This window comes from Aethalodelphis obliquidens, unplaced genomic scaffold, assembly GCF_003676395.1.
Source record: "Aethalodelphis obliquidens isolate GAN/ISIS:26980383/991018 unplaced genomic scaffold, ASM367639v1 scaffold1, whole genome shotgun sequence".
Lineage (NCBI taxonomy): Eukaryota > Metazoa > Chordata > Mammalia > Artiodactyla > Delphinidae > Aethalodelphis > Aethalodelphis obliquidens.
The window spans coordinates 15,988,789-16,007,377 of NW_020837945.1; the positions used below are offsets into that span (position 1 = coordinate 15,988,789).

General features: G+C 39.1%; 1 non-coding gene across 1 annotated transcript; it reads right to left on the minus strand.

Moving 5' to 3' along the window:
- Positions 1–18,181: 18,181 nt before the first annotated feature.
- On the minus strand, positions 18,182–18,287 carry LOC113624194 (U6 spliceosomal RNA). The gene has a single exon (XR_003434254.1). It is a non-coding gene; the product is annotated as a U6 spliceosomal RNA (small nuclear RNA).
- Between the last annotated feature and the right edge of the window lie 302 nt (positions 18,288–18,589).

Genomic DNA, 18,589 nt, shown 5'->3' on the forward strand with positions numbered 1-18,589 from the left:
GTTTTGGTATCAGGGTGATGGTGGCCTCATAGAATGAGTTTGGTAGTGTTCCTCCCTCTGCTATATTTTGGAAGGATTTGAGAAGGATAGGTGTTAGCTCGTCTCTAAATGTTTGATAGAATTTGCCTGTGAAGCCATCTGGTCCTGGACTTTTGTTTGTTGGAAGATTTTAAATCACAGTCTCAATTTCAGTGCTTGTGATTGGTCTGTCCATATTTTCTATTTCTTCCTGGTTCAGTCTCGGAAAGTTGTGCATTTCTAAGAGTTTGTCCATTTCTTCCAGTTTGAATGTTTTATTGGCATATAGTTACTTGTAGTTATTTCTCATCATGAATTTCTGCAGGGTCAGTTGTTACTTCTCCTTTTTCATTTCTAATTCTATTGATTTGTCTTCTCTTTTTTCTTGATGAGTCTAGGTATTGGTTAATCAATTTTGTTTATCTTCTAAAAGAACCATCTTTTAGTTTTTATTGATCTTAGCTATTGTTTCCTTCATCTCTTTTACATTTATTTCTGATCTGATCTTTATGACGTCTTTCCTTCTGCTAACTTTGGGGTGTTTTTTTTTTGTTGTTGTTCTTCCTGCTCTAATTGCTTTAGTTGTAAGGTTATATTGTTTATTTGAGATGTTTCTTGTTTCTTGAGGTAAGATTGTATTGCTATAAACTTCCCTCTTAGAACTGCCTTTGCTGCATCCCATAGGTTTTGGGTCATCGTGTTTTCATTGTCATTTATTTCTAGGTATTTTTGGATTTCCTCTTTGATTTCTTCAGTGACCTCTCAGTTATTTAGTAGTGTGTTGTTTCACCTCCATACGTTTGTATTTTTTTTTTTTTGTGGTACGCGGGCCTCTCACTGCCGTGGCCTCTCCCGTTGTGGAGCACAGCCTCCGGACGTGCAGGCTCAGCAGCCATGGCTCACAGGCCCAGCCACTCCGTGGCATGCGGGATCCTCCCGGACCGGGGCACAAACCCACGTCCCCTGCATCGGCAGGCATACTCTCAACCACTGCGCCACCAGGGAAGCCCCGTTTGCATTTTTTTAAATATTGTTTTTCCTGTAATTGTTATCCAGTCACAGTGTTGTCGTTGGAAAAGATATTTGATATGATTTCAATTTTCTTAAATTTACCAAGGCTTGATTTGTGACCCAAGATATGATCTATCCTGGAGAATATTCCATGAATACTTGAGAAGAATGTGTATCCTGTATTTTTTTTTGGATGGAATGCCCTATATATATCAATTAAGTCCATCTTATTTAATGTATCATTTAAAGCATGTGTTTCCTTATTTATTTTCATTTTGTATGATCTCTCCAATGGTGAATTTGGGGTGTTAAAATCTCCTACTATGATTGTCTATTTCCCCTTTTATGGCTGTTAGTATTTGATTTATATATTGAGGTGCTCCTATATTGGGTGCATAAATATACAATTGTTATATCTTCTTGTTAGATTGATCCCTTGATCATTATGTAGTGTCCTTCTTTGTCTCTTATAATAGTCTTTATTTTAAAGTCTATTTTGTCTGATATGAGAATTGCTACTCCAGCTTTCTTTTGATTTCCATTTGCGTGAAATATTTTTTTCCATCGCCTCACTTTTAGTGTGTATGTGTCCCTGGGTCTGAAGTGGGTCTCTTGTAGACAATATATATACGGGTATTGTTTTTGTATCCATTCAGCCAGTCTATGCCTTTTGTTTGGAGCATTTAATCCATTTACATTTAAGGTAGTTGTTGATATGTAAGTTCCTATTATCATTTTCTTAATTGTTTTGGGTTTGTTACTGTAGGTCTTTTCTTTCTCTTGTGGTTCCTGCCTAGAGAAGTTCCTTTAGCATTTGTTGTAAAGCTGGTTTGGTGGTGCTGAATTCTCTTAGCTTTTGCTTGTGTGTAGAGCTTTTGATTTCTCCATCAAATCTGAAAGAGATCCTTGCTGGGTAGAGTAATCTTGGTTGTAGATTTTTTCCTTTCATCACTTAAATATGTCCTGTCACTCCATTCTGGCTTGCAGAGTTTCTGCTGAAAGATCAGCTGTTAACCTTTTGGGGATTCCCTTTTATGTTATTTGTTGTTTTTCCCTTGCTGCTTTTAATTTTTTTTCTTTGTATTTAATTTTTGATAGTTTGATTAATATGTGTCTTGGCGTGTTTCTCCTTGGATTTATCCTATATGGGACTTTCTGTACTTCCTCGACTTGATTGACAATTTCCTTTCTCGTATTAGGGAATTTTTCAACTGTAATCTCTTCAAATATTTTCTCAGTCCCTTTCTTTTTCTCTTCTTCTTCTGCGACCCTTAGAATTCAAACGTTGGTGCATTTAATGTTGTCCCAGACGTCTCTGAGACTGTCCTCAATTCTTTTCATTCTTTTTTCTTTATTCTGCTCTGCAGTATTTATTTCCACTATTTTATCTTCCATGTCACTTATCCATTGTTCTGCCTCAGTTATTCTGCTATTGATTCCTCCTAGAGAATTTTTAATTTCATTTATTGTGTTGTTCATCATTGTTTGTTCTTTAGTTCTTCTATGTCCTTTTAAAACTTTTCTTGTATTTTCTCCATTCTATTTCCAAGATTTTGGATCATCTTTAATATCATTACTCTGAATTCTTTTTTAGGTATGCTGCCTATTTCCTGTTCGTTTGTTTGGTCTGCTAGGTCTTTACCTTGCTCCTTCATCTGCTGTGTATTTCTCTGTCTTCACATTTTGTTTAACTTACTGTGTCTGTGGTCTCCTTTTTGTAGGCTGCAGTTTTGTAGTTCCATTTGTTTTTGGTGTCTGCCCCCAGTGGCTAATGTTGGTTCAGTTGGTTGTGTTAGGCTTCCTGGTGGAGGGGGTTGGTGCCTCTGTTCTGGTGGATGAGGCTGGATCTTGTCTTTCTGATGGGCAGGACTGCATCTGGTGGTGTGTTTTAGGGTATCTGTGACCTTATTATGATTCTAGGCAGCCTCTCTGCTAACGGGTGGGGTTGTATTCCTGTCTTGCTATTTGTTTGGCATAGCGTGTCCAGCACTGTAGCTTGCTGGTCGTTGAGTGGATCTTAGTCTTAGCGTTGAGTTGGAGACCTCTGGGAGAGCTTTCACCATTTGATATTACATGGAGCCAGGAGGTCTCTGGTGGACGAATATCCTGAACTCGGCACTCCCACCTCAGAGGCACAGGCCTGGCACCTGGGCAGAGTACCAAAACCCTGTCAGCCACATGGCTCAGAAGAAATGGGAAAGTAAAAGAAAGAAAAAAATAAAATAATATAAAATAAAGTTATTAAAATAAAAAATAGTAAAAATTAAAAAATTAAAAAAAAATAATACAAAAGAAAGTAGAGAGCAACCAAACCAAAAAACATATCCACCAATGATGGATGTTTTTTTAGCAACAAGTGCTAAAAAAGTATACTAACCACCACCACTCCCTGCCAAAATGGACAAACAGAACCCTAAGGCAAATGGTGAAAACAAAGCTATACAGAAAAAAATCACACAAAGTCCACCACCTCAAATTTGGGATGTTTTGTTGTCTATTCCAGTATTCTAGAGATGCAGGGTACATCAAGTTGATTGTGGAGATTTAATCCACTGCTCCTGAGGCTACTGGGAGAAATTTCCCTTTCTTTTCTTTGTTTGCATAGCTCCTGGGGTTCAGCTTTGGATTTGGCCCTGCCTCTGCTTGTAGGTCACCTGAGGGCTCTGTTCTTCGCTCAGACAGGATGGGGTTAGCATTGCAGCTGATTAGGGGGGAGGGAGGGGTACGGAATGCCGTGTGAGCCTGATGTAGTAGAAGCCAGCATGACGTTGCAATAGCCGGAGGCGCGCCGTGTGTTCTGGGGAAATTGTTCCTGGATCACAGGACCCTGGCAGTTGTGGGCTGCATAGGCTCCCAGGAGGGGCAGTGTGGATAGTGACCTATGCTTGCCCACAGGCTTCTTGGTGGCTACAGCAGCAGCCTTAGTGTCTCATGCCCATCTCTGGTGTCTGCACTGATAGCCACGCCTCGCGCCCATCTCTGGAGCTCGTTTAGGTGGTGCTCTGAATCCTTCTTCTCGTGTGCCCCCAAACAGTGGTCTCTTGCCTCTTAGGCAGTTCCAGACTTTTTCCTGGACTCCCTCCCAGCTAGCTGTGGTGCACTAGCCCCCTTCAGGCTGTGTTCACGCAGCTAACCCCAGTCCTCAACCAGTCCCCGCCTGCACCAGCAGGTGAGCAGACAAGCCACTCGGGATGGTGAGTGCTGGTTGGCACCGATCCTCTCTGCGGGAATCTCTCTGCTTTGCCCTCTGTACCCCTGTTGCTGCGTTCTCCTCCGTGACTCCAAAGCTTCCCCCCACCCTCCATCCATCCCCCGTCTCAGCCAGTGAAGGGGCTTCCTAGTGTGTGGAAATCTTTCCTCCTTCACAGCTCCCTCCCTGAGGTGCTGGTCCCATCCCTATTCTTTTGTCTCCGTTTATTCTTTTTTCTTTTGCCCTATCCAGGTACGTGGGGAGTTTCTTGCCTTTTGGGAGGTCTGAGGTCTTCTGCCAGTGTTCAGTAGGTGATCTGTAGGAGTTGTTCCACATGTAGATGTATTTCTGATATATTTGTTGGGGGGAAGGTGATCTCCACTTCTTACTCCTCCAACATCTTGAAGATCTCGACCTGTTATGGCCTACTTAATTTCAGTTGCTACAATTCAGGCCTTAGAAATGTAAGAATTGGGCTTACACATTTATTTTAATATTTGGTTCAGTGATATTTTTTTGCTAGAACATATCATTTGTTTTCTTTCTATCACTTTCTTTCTTAGTCATCTTAATCCATTAATAGATGGACCAATCCTTTCTTCATAAAGAAATTTAAGCAGTGCCATTTCTTCACAAAGAAAGGTCATTGCTCTGGGAAAAACATTGCTCTTATTTCAGTCTTACTAGCTAATTTCCAGCCATGATTTTCATCATCTCATATGTGTATAGACACAGGGTACTGAGTCACTGATTGTGGATTGACTATGTAATTGTCCTTCATAGTGACATCTATCTGGTGGTGTCAAAACTTGGCAATCCACTCTCTTCATAAACCCTAGGTGGTTCTCTATCATTTTACAGGTAAAAATAAAGGTAATTCCTAGGCAAATCTCTCAAATCTCTGACCACCCAAGATATTTTACCTCTTGGATTTACTCCCCTGAACTCCATGGTAGAAACATGGTTGAAACCATGAGTCACAGCTTTTTGGTAAATCTCTTAGGGGTGTGAGATACCTAAACTAAAATCCAGGACCAAGTGGATTTGGGCTGCTGAAAAAGAAAGAATGACGTGAGGCAAAGTACCTAGAGTAAGATGTACATACATTTTCATTTCTGTGTACCTGTAAATGATACCCAGAGGACAGCTCTTTAACTTGTCCCCACGTTAGGGTTAAGCCTTGTTTACCTCCAGTATAAATCATCACTCCTATGGTTTTGGCTATTTTGCAGAAATTATATTTTCCCTCTTGTTTAGAGACGGCTCCACTGTAGTACCTTCCCTTGATTGCAGAGATTGTGGGAGCTATGATTCTGGTGCCATTAACCTTCTCATTTCAGGAAAACTTATCCCCTGTGATAAGGAAGAAACTTGAAGATTTCACGTGAATTTTTCTAATGCCCTGTGCTTTCTATATTTGCATACTCATGCTGTGCCTTCCTCAGCTCTGCCTGAGTAACTCTCCCTACTCTTAAAGGACCAGATCAAAATGCCTCTGTCCTCAGGCAGCCTTTGCCAACCCTCGCCAAAAAAATTAATCTCTCCCTTGACTCTTCTAGCTCTTAGTTTATGCCTCTTCTAAAGCATGGATCATGATTTCGTAGCCCAAGAGCAGCTCATTCCCAGGAAAGGTCTCAACTTTTTCTGCATTGCAGGCAAATTCAAAGTGAGGATAATTACGTTTGACCTTATATTCCCCATGGAGCCCGACAGAGTGCCTTGCATGTAATAGGTTCTCAATAACTATTTGTTGAATTAAATTAGATTACATTTTATAAATGTTTGTAAATGAGAGAGCATTGCCTTACATGGCTTACAAAAAGAATCTTTTGGGATAAAAATAGACAAATAAGAACTTAAGTTGAAGGGTTACATGTTACACAATGAGGTTGTGTCATTTTGGATTTTTGGAAAACCTCTCGAATTTATGCTTCCTAAAGATCCTGCGGCTTTAGCATTTTACCCATAGGCTAAAAGGCAATCAGAATGGATATTGATAAAATGGAATATTTTTATCCATGCTAATCAGCCTGGCTCTGGCCAAATTTTTGGCCTTCAGTATGTGCTGCTGAGTAATGTCAGACGCTCACAAGTACACACACTGACATTTACAAGGCATGAGATGGGCTCAGCCAAGTTCAGAAACACAACACCCCCCCTTTTGATTGGTTCACCAGAACTTCCTCAGATACATTTAGTCTTTGCTACTAGAGGAACTGACAGGCTGCTGGTACCAAGTGAATTTCCATTCATTTCTTCACTCCAGGAAATAACATTTGCATATGAGGTTCAGGTACTCTGTGAAGTTTTGGATTCATGAGGTTACACGTCTAACTGTGTGAAGGGGACCTTGGGCTGCTCTGGCATTGGCACTAAGAGAAGCTGCACGTAGGGCTTGAGCTGTTTTAGAACCTCTGATGTGGGATTCGTAGAAATGAAAGTGAACAGGACTGCACTCCAAACACGTCCTGGATGATCTTAGAAAATGCCAGATGCATATCCAAGAGGTCTACTTTCTTCTTTCAGAAAAAATACTATCCTATAAAAATAAAAATAAAAAGAAAGCGCTACTTTACTTTCGTGCTCCATAAGAATATCAGAATATATTTAGTAAAGTGTAATTCCACTGCCTTTTTTAGATGGATCCCACCAGGCAGGATCATAGCTCCCCGACCAGGGATTGAACTGCACCTCCTGCAAGTGAAGCACTGTGTCTTAACCACTGTACCTCCAGGGAAGTCCGAGGCTCTGTCTTTAGATGGGGTAGATGCACTCAGGATCATGGAAGCACGTGTCTCTAATTGAAACACTTCCTTTTTTTATAATAGAAGAAAACATGTATCTATCTATATTGCAAGAATAATAATTTTCTAGACTTGTTTCTGGAAGAATCTTCAAGATCATGATGATGATAATGATGATGATTTTTATTGACCACTTAGATTACTTCTGTTTTTTTATTATTATAATAATGCTATTAAGAGCATCTTTATATGTAAATCTTAGTCTACATTTCCTATTATTTCCTTTATATAGATTCTCTCTCTTTTTTTCTGAAGCTTCAAGATTATTACAGGGCATTTCTATGTCCAAGTTATGATTGGAACCCAGTCTCACAACTAACTTAAAAATGTCTTCTAAGGACTTTATGACATCAGAGACAAGGCACAGCCTGGGGAGGGGTTATTTACTGAAAAAGCAGCTGTTTATTTGGTCCTTTTAACTGTCATGAGGATCAGAGGATTCATTCCTGGTTGTTGAGATGACCCAGGTAACCAGACTGGTGATGCTACTTTCAGTTATTTCAAATTCTATTTGTTTCAGCTCTGTAAGAGTGAACTTTTTTGCTTAGCCTATTTACTGGCAAATGGGAGCTGAGAAAATGTAGATTAGAAACTGGTTTCAGGAGTTAAATGCAACAATTTAATTTTAGAGATTAAAAAATTTGAGCGGGAACCAGTCATTTTCCAAATAAGATATCAGAAACTGTTCTTAGACTTAAAGAATTTTATGTTCTGTTCTATTTATTACTTTCCTATATCCTTTCTATGAACTAAAGTTTTTTAAACAAAACTTATGCTCATGGTGGTCATAAACAGAACAGAGGTGTTAAAAATTGGCTTTTTAATTTTTTCTGTTTAAGTCTTGAGTGTAACATCTCTCCGCCCTTAACTGATGGCTGGTTTTAGTCACATGATTTCGACAGGAAAAGGAAAAGAAACATATTTTTAGTCTACTCCTTCTAGAATAATCTCTGGTGGAGTTTTTAATTAGTGCATGGTACCTATAATAGTCTTCCTCTTTCAATCATACTAAGCTCAACCAAGTCCCTTTGAACAGCAGATATTTTTACAAGCGTCATCCAAAATAAGGGCTCGTTCTTTTCAATAACATTTAAGCATTTGTAGGTCTGCTAGGAAGCCAACAGCCCTTAGAAGTATTAGGTGAAGAATGTCTCAGGATTTCCCTGTGTCAAGATAGTGAATTAATGTATCTTAAGACTCTATTTTTTTTTTTTTTTTTGCGGTACACGGGCCTCTCACTGTTGTGGTCTCTCCCATTGCGGAGCACAGGCTCCAGACGCGCAGGCTCAGCGGCCATGGCTCACGGGCCCAGGCGCTCCATGGCATGGAGGGATCTTCCTGGGCCGGGGCACGAACCCGTGTCCCCTGCATCGACAGGCGGACTCTCAACCACTGCGCCACCAGGAAAGCCCCTTTAAGACTCTTTGAAGTCTCCAAACATGGCGAGTTTGGAAGAGCTGGCTGAAAAGTGGTGTAACTAAGAACTAAGGGTCGGCTACATTTCAGTTGTCAAGAAGTCTTTTGTTTTTTTATAAGAGAAACTGAACCAGATTCTAGTCTTAGCCCTGATACCAGTGAGCAGTAATGACCTGAAAGTTATGTAACTTCTCTGAGACTTTGTTTTCTAATCTGTAGAATGGGTTTGGCCTAGTAGACATCAATGGTTATTTCCACAGTTATTAAATTAATCTATTAAATTGTCATATACTGTACTGTGATGTTCTATACAACATTGGTACACAAAGTGAGAACCTTACAGCTAGAAATGAAAAAAATATTAAGGGAACCTAAAATCATACTTACTTAGAATATTTTTTTTTTCCAAAGCGCATTCTATGATAAGATTTCCACGTGCTTTTCTTTTTCTTAATTTCACATAATATATGCCTGAATCCCTTCATAATTAATGTATTTCTTCACTGGGTTTTAAATACTGTAAGTTCATACACTGTCTGTTTCAGAAATATTTACTTAGACATTAGTCCTTCTACCTTCAAGGTGAGAGTAGATTATCTACTTCTTAGCAAAGCAACAGTTCATTCAACCGAGTTAGTTAAAATAGCAGTGATAAAATGACTGACTTATTGATTATTTCTATTTCTCAACTAGTTATTTTTGTGTGTAAACATACAGTTTACTATTTTGTTAGAAATTATGCCAATTTTTGGAAGAAAACATCAATGTTATGAAGCCATAAAAACACCTTTGATGCTCTTGTAAAAGATGCACAATCTCTCTCTCGATACACTCTTTCTAATTTCTTGGTAGACAGAGCAGTTAAATTGGCTGAGAGCCGTATCCTCTTAGCCATTCCCTGTTTTAATCATCTCGCTTCTGAAAATACCATCCTCTTGGTACTATGAACAGAGACCCTGTTATAACAGTAAGATTGCCTCTTAGAGGGTCACACTCTGAAGGTAAAGTTCAAGGTTGCCAAGTGCTTAACAATATTGGTATTCACACCTCTTAACTGGAATCTTAAACTTAAAAAAATACTAATTTGTTTAGAGCAGTTTTAGGTTCATGACAAAATTGATAGGAAAAAAAGAGAGAGGTTTCCCATATACCCTCTGCCCCTACACATCCATAGCCTCATCTGTTATCAACATTCTCTACCAGAGTGGTATGTTTGTTATCACTGATGAGTCTATGTTGGGAGGTCATAATTATCCAAAGTCCATAGTTTACCTTACGGTTAACACTCCACTTTCAAAAATGGACAGATCATGCAAAATGAAAATAAATAAGGAAACACAAGCTTTAAATGATACATTAAACAAGATGGACTTAATTGATATTTATAGGACATTCCATCAAAAAACAACAGAATACACATTCTTCTCAAGTGCTCAGGGAACATTCTCCAGGATAGATCATATCTTGGGTCACAAATCAAGCACTGGTAAATTTAAGAAAATTGAAATCGTATCAAGTATCTTTTCCGACCGTAATGCTATGAGACTAGATATCAGTTACAAGAAAATATCTGTAAGAAATACAAACACATGGAGGCTAAACAACACACTACTTAATAACTGAGAGGTCACTGAAGAATCAAAGAGGAAATCAAAAAATTCCTAGAAACAAATGACAATGAAAACATGATAACCCAAAACCTAAGGGATGCAACAAAAGCAGTTCTAAGAGGGAAGTTTATAGCAATACAATCTTACCTTAAGAAACAAGAAACATCTCAAATAAAAAACCTAACCTTACAATTAAAGCAATTAGAGAAAGAAGAACAAAAAAACCCCAAAGTTAGCAGAAGGAAAGAAATCATAAAGATCAGATCAGAAATAAATGAAAAAGAAATAAAGGAAATGATAGCAAAGATCAATAAAATTAAAAGCTGGTTCTTTGAGAAGATAAACAAAATTGATAAACCATTAGCCAGACTCATCAAGAAAAAAAGGAGAATACTCAAATCAATAGAATTAGAAAAGAAAAAGAAGTAACAACTGACACTGCAGAAATACAAAGGATCATGAGAAATTACTACAAGCAACTATATGCCAATAAAATGGACAACCTGGAAGAAATGGACAAATTCTAAGAAAAGCACAACCTTCTGAGACTGAACCAGGAAGAAACAGAAAAAGTAAACAGACCAGTCACAAGCACTGAAATTGAAACTGTGATTAAAAATCTTCCAACAAACAAAAGCCCAGGACCAGATGGCTTCACAGGTGAATTCTATCAAATATTTAGAGAAGAGCTAACACTTATCCTTCTCAAACTCTTCCAAAATATAGCAGAAGGAGGAACACTTCCGAACTCATTCTAAGAGGTCACCATCACCCTGATACTAAAACTAGAGAAAGATGTCCTTAAAGAAGAAAACTACAGACCAATATCACTGATGAATATAGATGCAGAAATCCTCAACAAAATACTAGCAAACAGAATCCAACAACAAATTAAAAGGAGAATACACCATTATCAAGTGGGGTTTATCCCAGGATTGCAAGGATTCTTCACTATATGCAAATCAATCAATGTGATATACCATGAAAAGAAATTGAAGGAGAAAAACCATATGATCATCTCAATAGATGCAGAAAAAGCTTTCAATAAAATTCAACACTCATTTATGATAAAAACCGTCCAGATAATAGGCTTAGAGGGAACTTACTTCAACATAATAAAGGCTATATATGACAAACCCATAGCAAACTTCGTTATCAATGGTGAAAAACTGAAAACTTTTCTTCTAAGATCAGGAACAAGACGAGGTTGCCCACTCTCACCACTATTATTCAGCATAGCTTTGGAAGTTTAGCCACAGTGATCAGTGAAGAAAAATAAATGAAAGCAATCCAAGAAAAGAAGGAGTAAAACTGTCACTATTTGTAAATGACATGATCCTATACATAGAGTATCCTAAAGATGCTACCAGAACACCACTAGAGCTAATCAATTAATCTGGTAAAGTAGCAGGATACAAAATTAATGCACAGAAATCTCTTGCATTCCTATACACTAATGACAAAAATCTGAAAGAGAAATTAAGGAAACACTCCCATTTACAATTGAAACAAAAAGAATAAAATACCTAGGAATAAACCTACCTTTGGAGACTAAAGACCTTTATGCAGAAAACTATGACTCTGATGAAAGAAATTAAGGATGATACCAACAGATGGAGAGATATACCATGTTCTTGGATGGGAAGAATCAACATTGTGAAAATGACTATACTACCCAAAGCAATCTACAGAGTCAATGCAATCCCTATCAAACTACCAATGGCATTTTTCACAGAACTAGAGCAAAAAATTTCACAATTTGTATAGAAACACAAAAGACCCCGAATAGCCAAAGCATTCTTGAGAAAGAAAAATGGGGCTTGAAGAAACAGGCTCCCTGACTTCACACTATACTACAAAGCTACAGTAGTCAAGACAGTATGGTACTGGCACAAAAACAGAAATATAGATCAGTGGAACAGTATAGAAAGCCCAGAGATAAACCCACACACATATGGTCACCTTATTTTTGATAAAGGAGGCAAGAATATACAATGGAGAAAAGACAGCCTCTTCAATAAGTGGTGCTGGAAAAACTGGACATCGACATGTAAAAGAATGAAATTAGAGCACTCCCTAACACCATATACAAAATAAACTCAAAATGGATTAAGGACCTAATTGTAAGGCCAGACACTATCAAACTCTTAGAGGAAAACATAGGCAGAACACTCTATGACATAAATCATGGCAAGATCCTTTTAGACCCACCTCCTAGAGAAATGGAAATAAAACTAAAAATTAACAAGTGGGACCTAATGAAACTTAAAAGCTAAGGAAACCATAAAAACATGGAAAGGCAGCCCTCAGAATGGGAGGAAATATTTGAAAATGAAGAAATTGACAAAGGATTAATCTCCAGCATTTACAAGAGCTTATGAAGGGCAATATCAAAAACACAAACAACCCAATCCAAGAATGGGCAGAAGACCTAAACAGACATTTCTACAAAGAAGATATACCGATTGCCAACAAACACATGGAAGGATCCTCAACATCACTAATCATTTGGGAAATGCAAATCAAAATTACAATGAGGTATCACCTCACATGGGTCAGACTGGCCATCATCAAAGAATCTAGAAACAATAAATGCCTCAGAGGGTGTGGAGAAAAGGGAACCCTCCTGCACTGTTGGTGGGAATTAAAATTGGTACAGCCACTATGGAGAACAGTATGGAGGTTCCTTAAAAAACTAAATATAGAATTACCTTGTGCCCCAGCAATCCTACTCCTGGACTTATACCCTGAGAAAACGGTAATTCAAAAAGAGTCATGTACCACAATGTTCATTGCAGCTCTATTTCCAATAGCCAGGACATGGAAACAACCTAAGTGTCCATTGACAGATGAATGGATAAAGAAGATATGGCATATATATACAATGGAATATTACGCAGCTATAAAAAGAAATGAAATTGAGTTATTTGTAGTGAGGTGGGTGGACCTAGAGACTGTCATACAGAGTGAAGTATGTCAGAAAGAGAAAAATAAATACCATATGCTAACACATATATATGAAATCCCCCCCCCCCAAAAAAAAAGGTTCTGAACAACCTTAGGGGCAGGACAGGTTAAAGACAGAGGTAGAGAATGGACTTGAGGACACGGGGAGGGGAAAGTGTAAGCTGGGATGAAGTGAGAGAGTTGCATGTACATATATACACTATCAAATATAAAATAGGTAGTGGGAAGCAGCCGCATAGCACAGGAAGAGCAGCTTGGTGCTTCGTGACCACCTAGAAGGGTAGATAGGGAGGGTGGGAGGGAGACGCAAGAGGGAAGAGATATGGGGATATATGTATACATATAGCTGATTCACTTTGTTATACAGCAGAAACTAACACAATATTGTAAAGAAATTATACTCCAGTAAAGATGTTAAAAAAATGTGTCTATCCGTCCGCAAGTGGATGACACTTCTGTTGTCTAGAGGGATTTTCTCTCTAACGTCTTCAGAATTACATAACTTAAAAATTCATTTTAAACCAGTAATGTGGTAGCAGTATTGTGACTGTAGAATGTAACTTCATTATGGACATTTCCTTTGAAGGTTAAATACAGTTGTGTGTGGTGTGTGTGTGTGTGTGTGTGTTTACACAGTATCACCCAAAGTAAGCTAATGTGTAGTTTTATCATTACTCATGGGCTTGTAAGGTTTTAAACCCATTCTGTACAAACTGCAATACATCCCACATAGACTCAGAGAAGCTGTGCACAGGGGTCTGGTCAGCACTTTTACAGGTGAGCACAGTGGGGCTCAGCGTGGTTTAGTAGCTTGACCACAGTCACATGATCAGAAAGACGGAATGGGCTTCCCCACCTGGGTCTTGCAACATAGCACTGGGTTTACTGCCCTTCCTCATAAAGTTTTCCTCCCCAGGCCAAAGCAATTCCCTATATCCAAGCATATTTTCAATTTGTCTCTTCCCCCTTCACCTCCATATTGAAAGCATCAGCTACACCTGTAGACTCCATGGCCACAACATATGTGACAGATCCCTCTTGAAGTGTCCGTCCTCATTACTAGTTGAAGGCATCTTCACATCCTGATGCACTCTTGCAAGTGATTTTTGACTGGGTATCCTGCTTCCTTCTATACTCTGCTCCTTTAAACCTTTCTCCACAGGCAGGCTGAGTATTCTCTTCTCCTTCACACCTTTCTCCACAGGCAGCCAGGTGATTTTTATAATAGTCTTGAAGCCTTCCAAAAGCTTGTCTTCTCACCTACTATAAAATCCCCATGTGTGGAATATTGCAGATCCTCCATGGGTTAGCCTGCCTGGCTCTCAGACCTCTGTCCTCCACCCTCTCCCTCCCCTTCTTCACTTCTAACAGTGGGGCTTCTTTGTGCTCTTCAAGCAAGTCGAGATGCTTCCCTCCCTCAGGGTTTTTGTACCAGATCTTACATCTTTCTGGAATGCTCTCTCTAATTCCATAGAATTTCATATAGTGAGATTAAATTTTTAGATTGGCTCTAGCTTAATATTATCTCTTTCCGACAGCCCAATATAAAACAGCTTCTCAGACACTTTCTATCACATCACTCTACTGTGATTCTCAACATAGCTATTTTATAAGCTATCCTTATCACACATACATTCCTTTATTTTAAACGTCTATTTTCTGTTGATCTTCTTCATATCAGCATGTATGGTGGTGAGCAAGGCTTTGCTTATCTTATTCACCTCTGCTTTCTCAGTGCCTAGCAATATTTATGAATGAACACAGGGGTGATGCTAGGTCTAATTTTTCCTGTTTAATACATCATGCTTTCTCGTTATAATCCAGCTTACTGAAATGACAGGCGTTCACCCCGTGGCGAGGAATGAGGACTCTGAAGGCAGATATACACGGCTCAAATCCAAGCTCGATTAGTCACTAGCAGGGGAACTTTAGACAAGTGAGTTTCTCAGAATCTCAGTGTCCTCCTCTGTAAAATAGAGAGAGCTAATAATAGTATCCACCTCATGGAGTTGTTGAGACAAACGTGTAAACATGGCAACAATGATAAAGTACAGAGAACCCTGCCAGCCACATAGTAAACCCTTATGTGTCAGCTGTTCTTACTGTGGGATGTGTATATATAATCTAGGTCATATAGTTTTGTTATATATAAAAAACAGGACATTTATATTCTTTTATTACTTATATATATCTACATTATAGACGTAATGTTAGCTATTTTTCTTATTCTATTATTTGATAGAGTAGCAAATAGAAAGTGTTACAAGATTTGTGAAATACCATAAAATAGATGCCAGCCAGCCACTCTTTTCTTAGCTGGCTCTGTTACAAGATTCAGATAGGTGCCGCCTGGTAGCCAGCCTTCCTTCCTTCCTTCCTTCCTTCTTTCCTCCCTCCCTCCCTCCTCACCCTCCCTTTGTCTCTCTATTTCAAATAGCTTTTATTTATTTATTGTAAGAACACTCAACATGAGGTCTACCCTCTTCACATTTATTGAAGTGCACAACACAGCACTGTTAACTATAGGTACGATGTTGTACAGCAGATGTCTAGAACTTAAAACTCTGTGTAACGGTTTTGATGAAGTTAACACCTCCGGTAGAACGTGCAGTTAGACAAACTTCCTAAAGGTGACAGCAGAGGTCTAAGGTTTGGAAAAAGCTCCAGGGTCCTTGCAGACACCCTGTCTTATTTGAAGGGGTGAGAAAAGTTATCCCATGGGTCTGCTTTCGTATCTTAAAATTCCCTTTCATTATTATTGCTGGGAAGGGGTGTGTCATGGTATTTCGGGAAGCTTCCCTAATGCAAATATATCTGGGAGGCGGGAGCTTTCTGTTATTCATCAAAACCTCAGGCAAAATGAGAGCACTGGTGCATGAATAGGATGCAAGGAAGTGGAACTGGGGGTGGACGTGAGATAGCGGCGGGTAGCAGGAAGAAAAAGGCTTGGGTTTGGGCGCGTCCCAGAACGCCTTGATCTGCAGGGAGGGGCACAGCCAGGAAAAGCCAGAGCTGAACCCTCTCTAAATCACGGGGCCAAGCAGTTCCCTCTTGGCCGGGTCTAAGGTTTGAACACCTAGAAAAACGTCATTTATAAAGTTTAAATAACATGTAGATTCCACAGTGTTTATGTGTACATATCAGGTTCTCTGTATTTATTAGAGATCAGAGGAGTAATAAAATGGATGAAGGAGACCAGGAATATTGTCAAGGGTTCAGATAGTAGTGACTCTTTGCAATTAAATGTGAAGTACTTAGTATGCACCACTAGAGAGCGGTATTACCCCACAAAATGTTTACACCAAAAGGTTCCATCTTGTAAGCTAAGTGGACCGCCTACTACCACGCGTGTTTCCCGTTTGTAGCAGTGATTGGAATTATGCCTATAAGGAGAAATTATTCTTTATTTGCACTTTTTTCCATAAATGAAAAATACACCTTTTTCTGGGTTTTTGTTGCTAATAGTGGCTGCTTTAGGTATACTTCAGTTGTTGTCTGGGATTATTAGATGGGGGCCTAAATGTTGTATTGTCTGTGACTCTATGCATTTTATGATTCAAAATTATCAGCGAAAAAAACAACAACAACTAAGCAACATGTGAACTGATGTCTAAAACCCTCACGGCCAGAATATATCAACTGCTGCAAAATTGCAAGACAAAATAACATAAAACTGTTTGGTTCATAATTTACTCTTTTTGATTTGCAGTCTATGGCTTTTCCTAATAGCATAAAACAAAATGGTTACAAAATATCGTTCATATGGTTTACGCATTTTATGACCATTTGTGTATAAAACAGCCCTCTGTAAGTGCATTTAGGGGTTGAAGAGTTTGCCAAGGTGATTATCAAATAAGATAATGTATGTAAACTATCTAGCTCAAGTTGTACACATAGCAGGGATCATAAAAAATGGAGGCTGCTGCTGTCATTTCAGTAAGCTGGATTATAACGAGAAAGCATGATGTATTAAACAGGAAAAATTAGACCTAGCATCACCCCTGTGTTCATTCATAAATATTGCTAGGCACTGAGAAAGCAGAGGTGAATAAGATAAGGGAATTCCCTAAGATTAGGGAATAGGTACAACAGTCCTTTAATAGGTACAACAGGATCAGCCAAACAGTGAAATATCAGGCTGATGCTTTAGTGGAAACCACTATATCAGGGCAGGAAAAACAACAAAACATTCTATCTTCAAGAGACACTCCAGACCACAGTGTTCAGCAATGAACCATTAACACCTCTTGAGAATAGCAAATCCATATTTTTCTATTTTGCTCGATTTGGATTAAATCTCCAGGGAAAACTTAAAAGAACACTTCTGGGGGCAGTTTTTGCTGGCATCTGCTGAGTGTCTGGTTTCTTGGACAGCTTCAGAGCAATAGAATATTTGGTAGCCATAGTGACATTGCAGCTTCAAGACACTATTGGACTGTATAGAGCATAAGAGGCAAAGATGAGTGGCCTTAATGGCTGGGATCATCCAATTTTCACTGTCTTCTCTTGTTTTAGACTTCTTCCTCCTCCTAGTAGGTATAGATGGGGCGAATTCCTTAAGTAAGGTCTCTTGTTTGGACCGCTTTAGACTCTAGCCATTCTTCAAGCTTTTTCCTCCCTCCCTCCCTCTCTTCTTTCCTTCCTTCCTTCACCTCCCTCTCTCCCTTCCTTTTTTCTTTCTGGGCATCCTAATGCCTTGTTTCTTATTGTATTCTCTTCATTTTAGATCCAAACATTAGAAGCAAATACTTTATTTAAGCTATTTCCTGTTATGGAATGAATTGTATCCCCTCTTTCCATATATATGTTGAAGTCCTCAACCCCAGTAGCTCAGAATGTAACTCTATTTGGACAGGTCTTTAAAGAGGTATTTAAGGTTAAATGAGGTCATCAAGGTGGCCCTAATCTAATGACTGATGTCCTTATAAAAAGACATTAGGACACAGACACACAGAGGGGAGACCCTGTGAAGACACGGAGAAGACGGCCATCTATAAGCCAAGGAGAGAGGCCTCAGAAAAAAAAAAAAACCTGCTGACATCTTGATCTTGGACTTCCAGCCTCCAGAACTGTGGAACAATAATCTTCTATGGTTTAAGTGGCCCAGTCTGTGGTACTTTGTTACAGCCGCCCTAGCAAATGAATACATCCCCTTAGAATATACATAAATAATGGAACACTTCAGGAATTTGTGCCTCATCCCTGCTCAGGAGCTGTGCTGATCTTCTCCATATCAGTCTAATTTTAGTATATGTGCTCCTGAAGTAGCACTCCCTGTAGATTCCTTAACCCCCAAATTTACCAAAGTTTTTTTTTTTTAAAACTGGGCTTTGCTGGAGTTAAGGTCTCACCCCTGCTGTGGCCACATCCCACCCGTTGCTGCCCACTTAGCAGTTGCATGAGTGCGAGCCGACACCGAATCACAGTATTTCTGAGCAGTTTCAGGGCCCCTCTACTAGGTACAGCATGTTGATTCACTTTCAAATTTAACATCACCACATGTGCAAAAGCATCATCAAGAAACGGAACAAACTTAAAAATGTGCATGTGGGTGGGAAGGAATCGGGACCGTG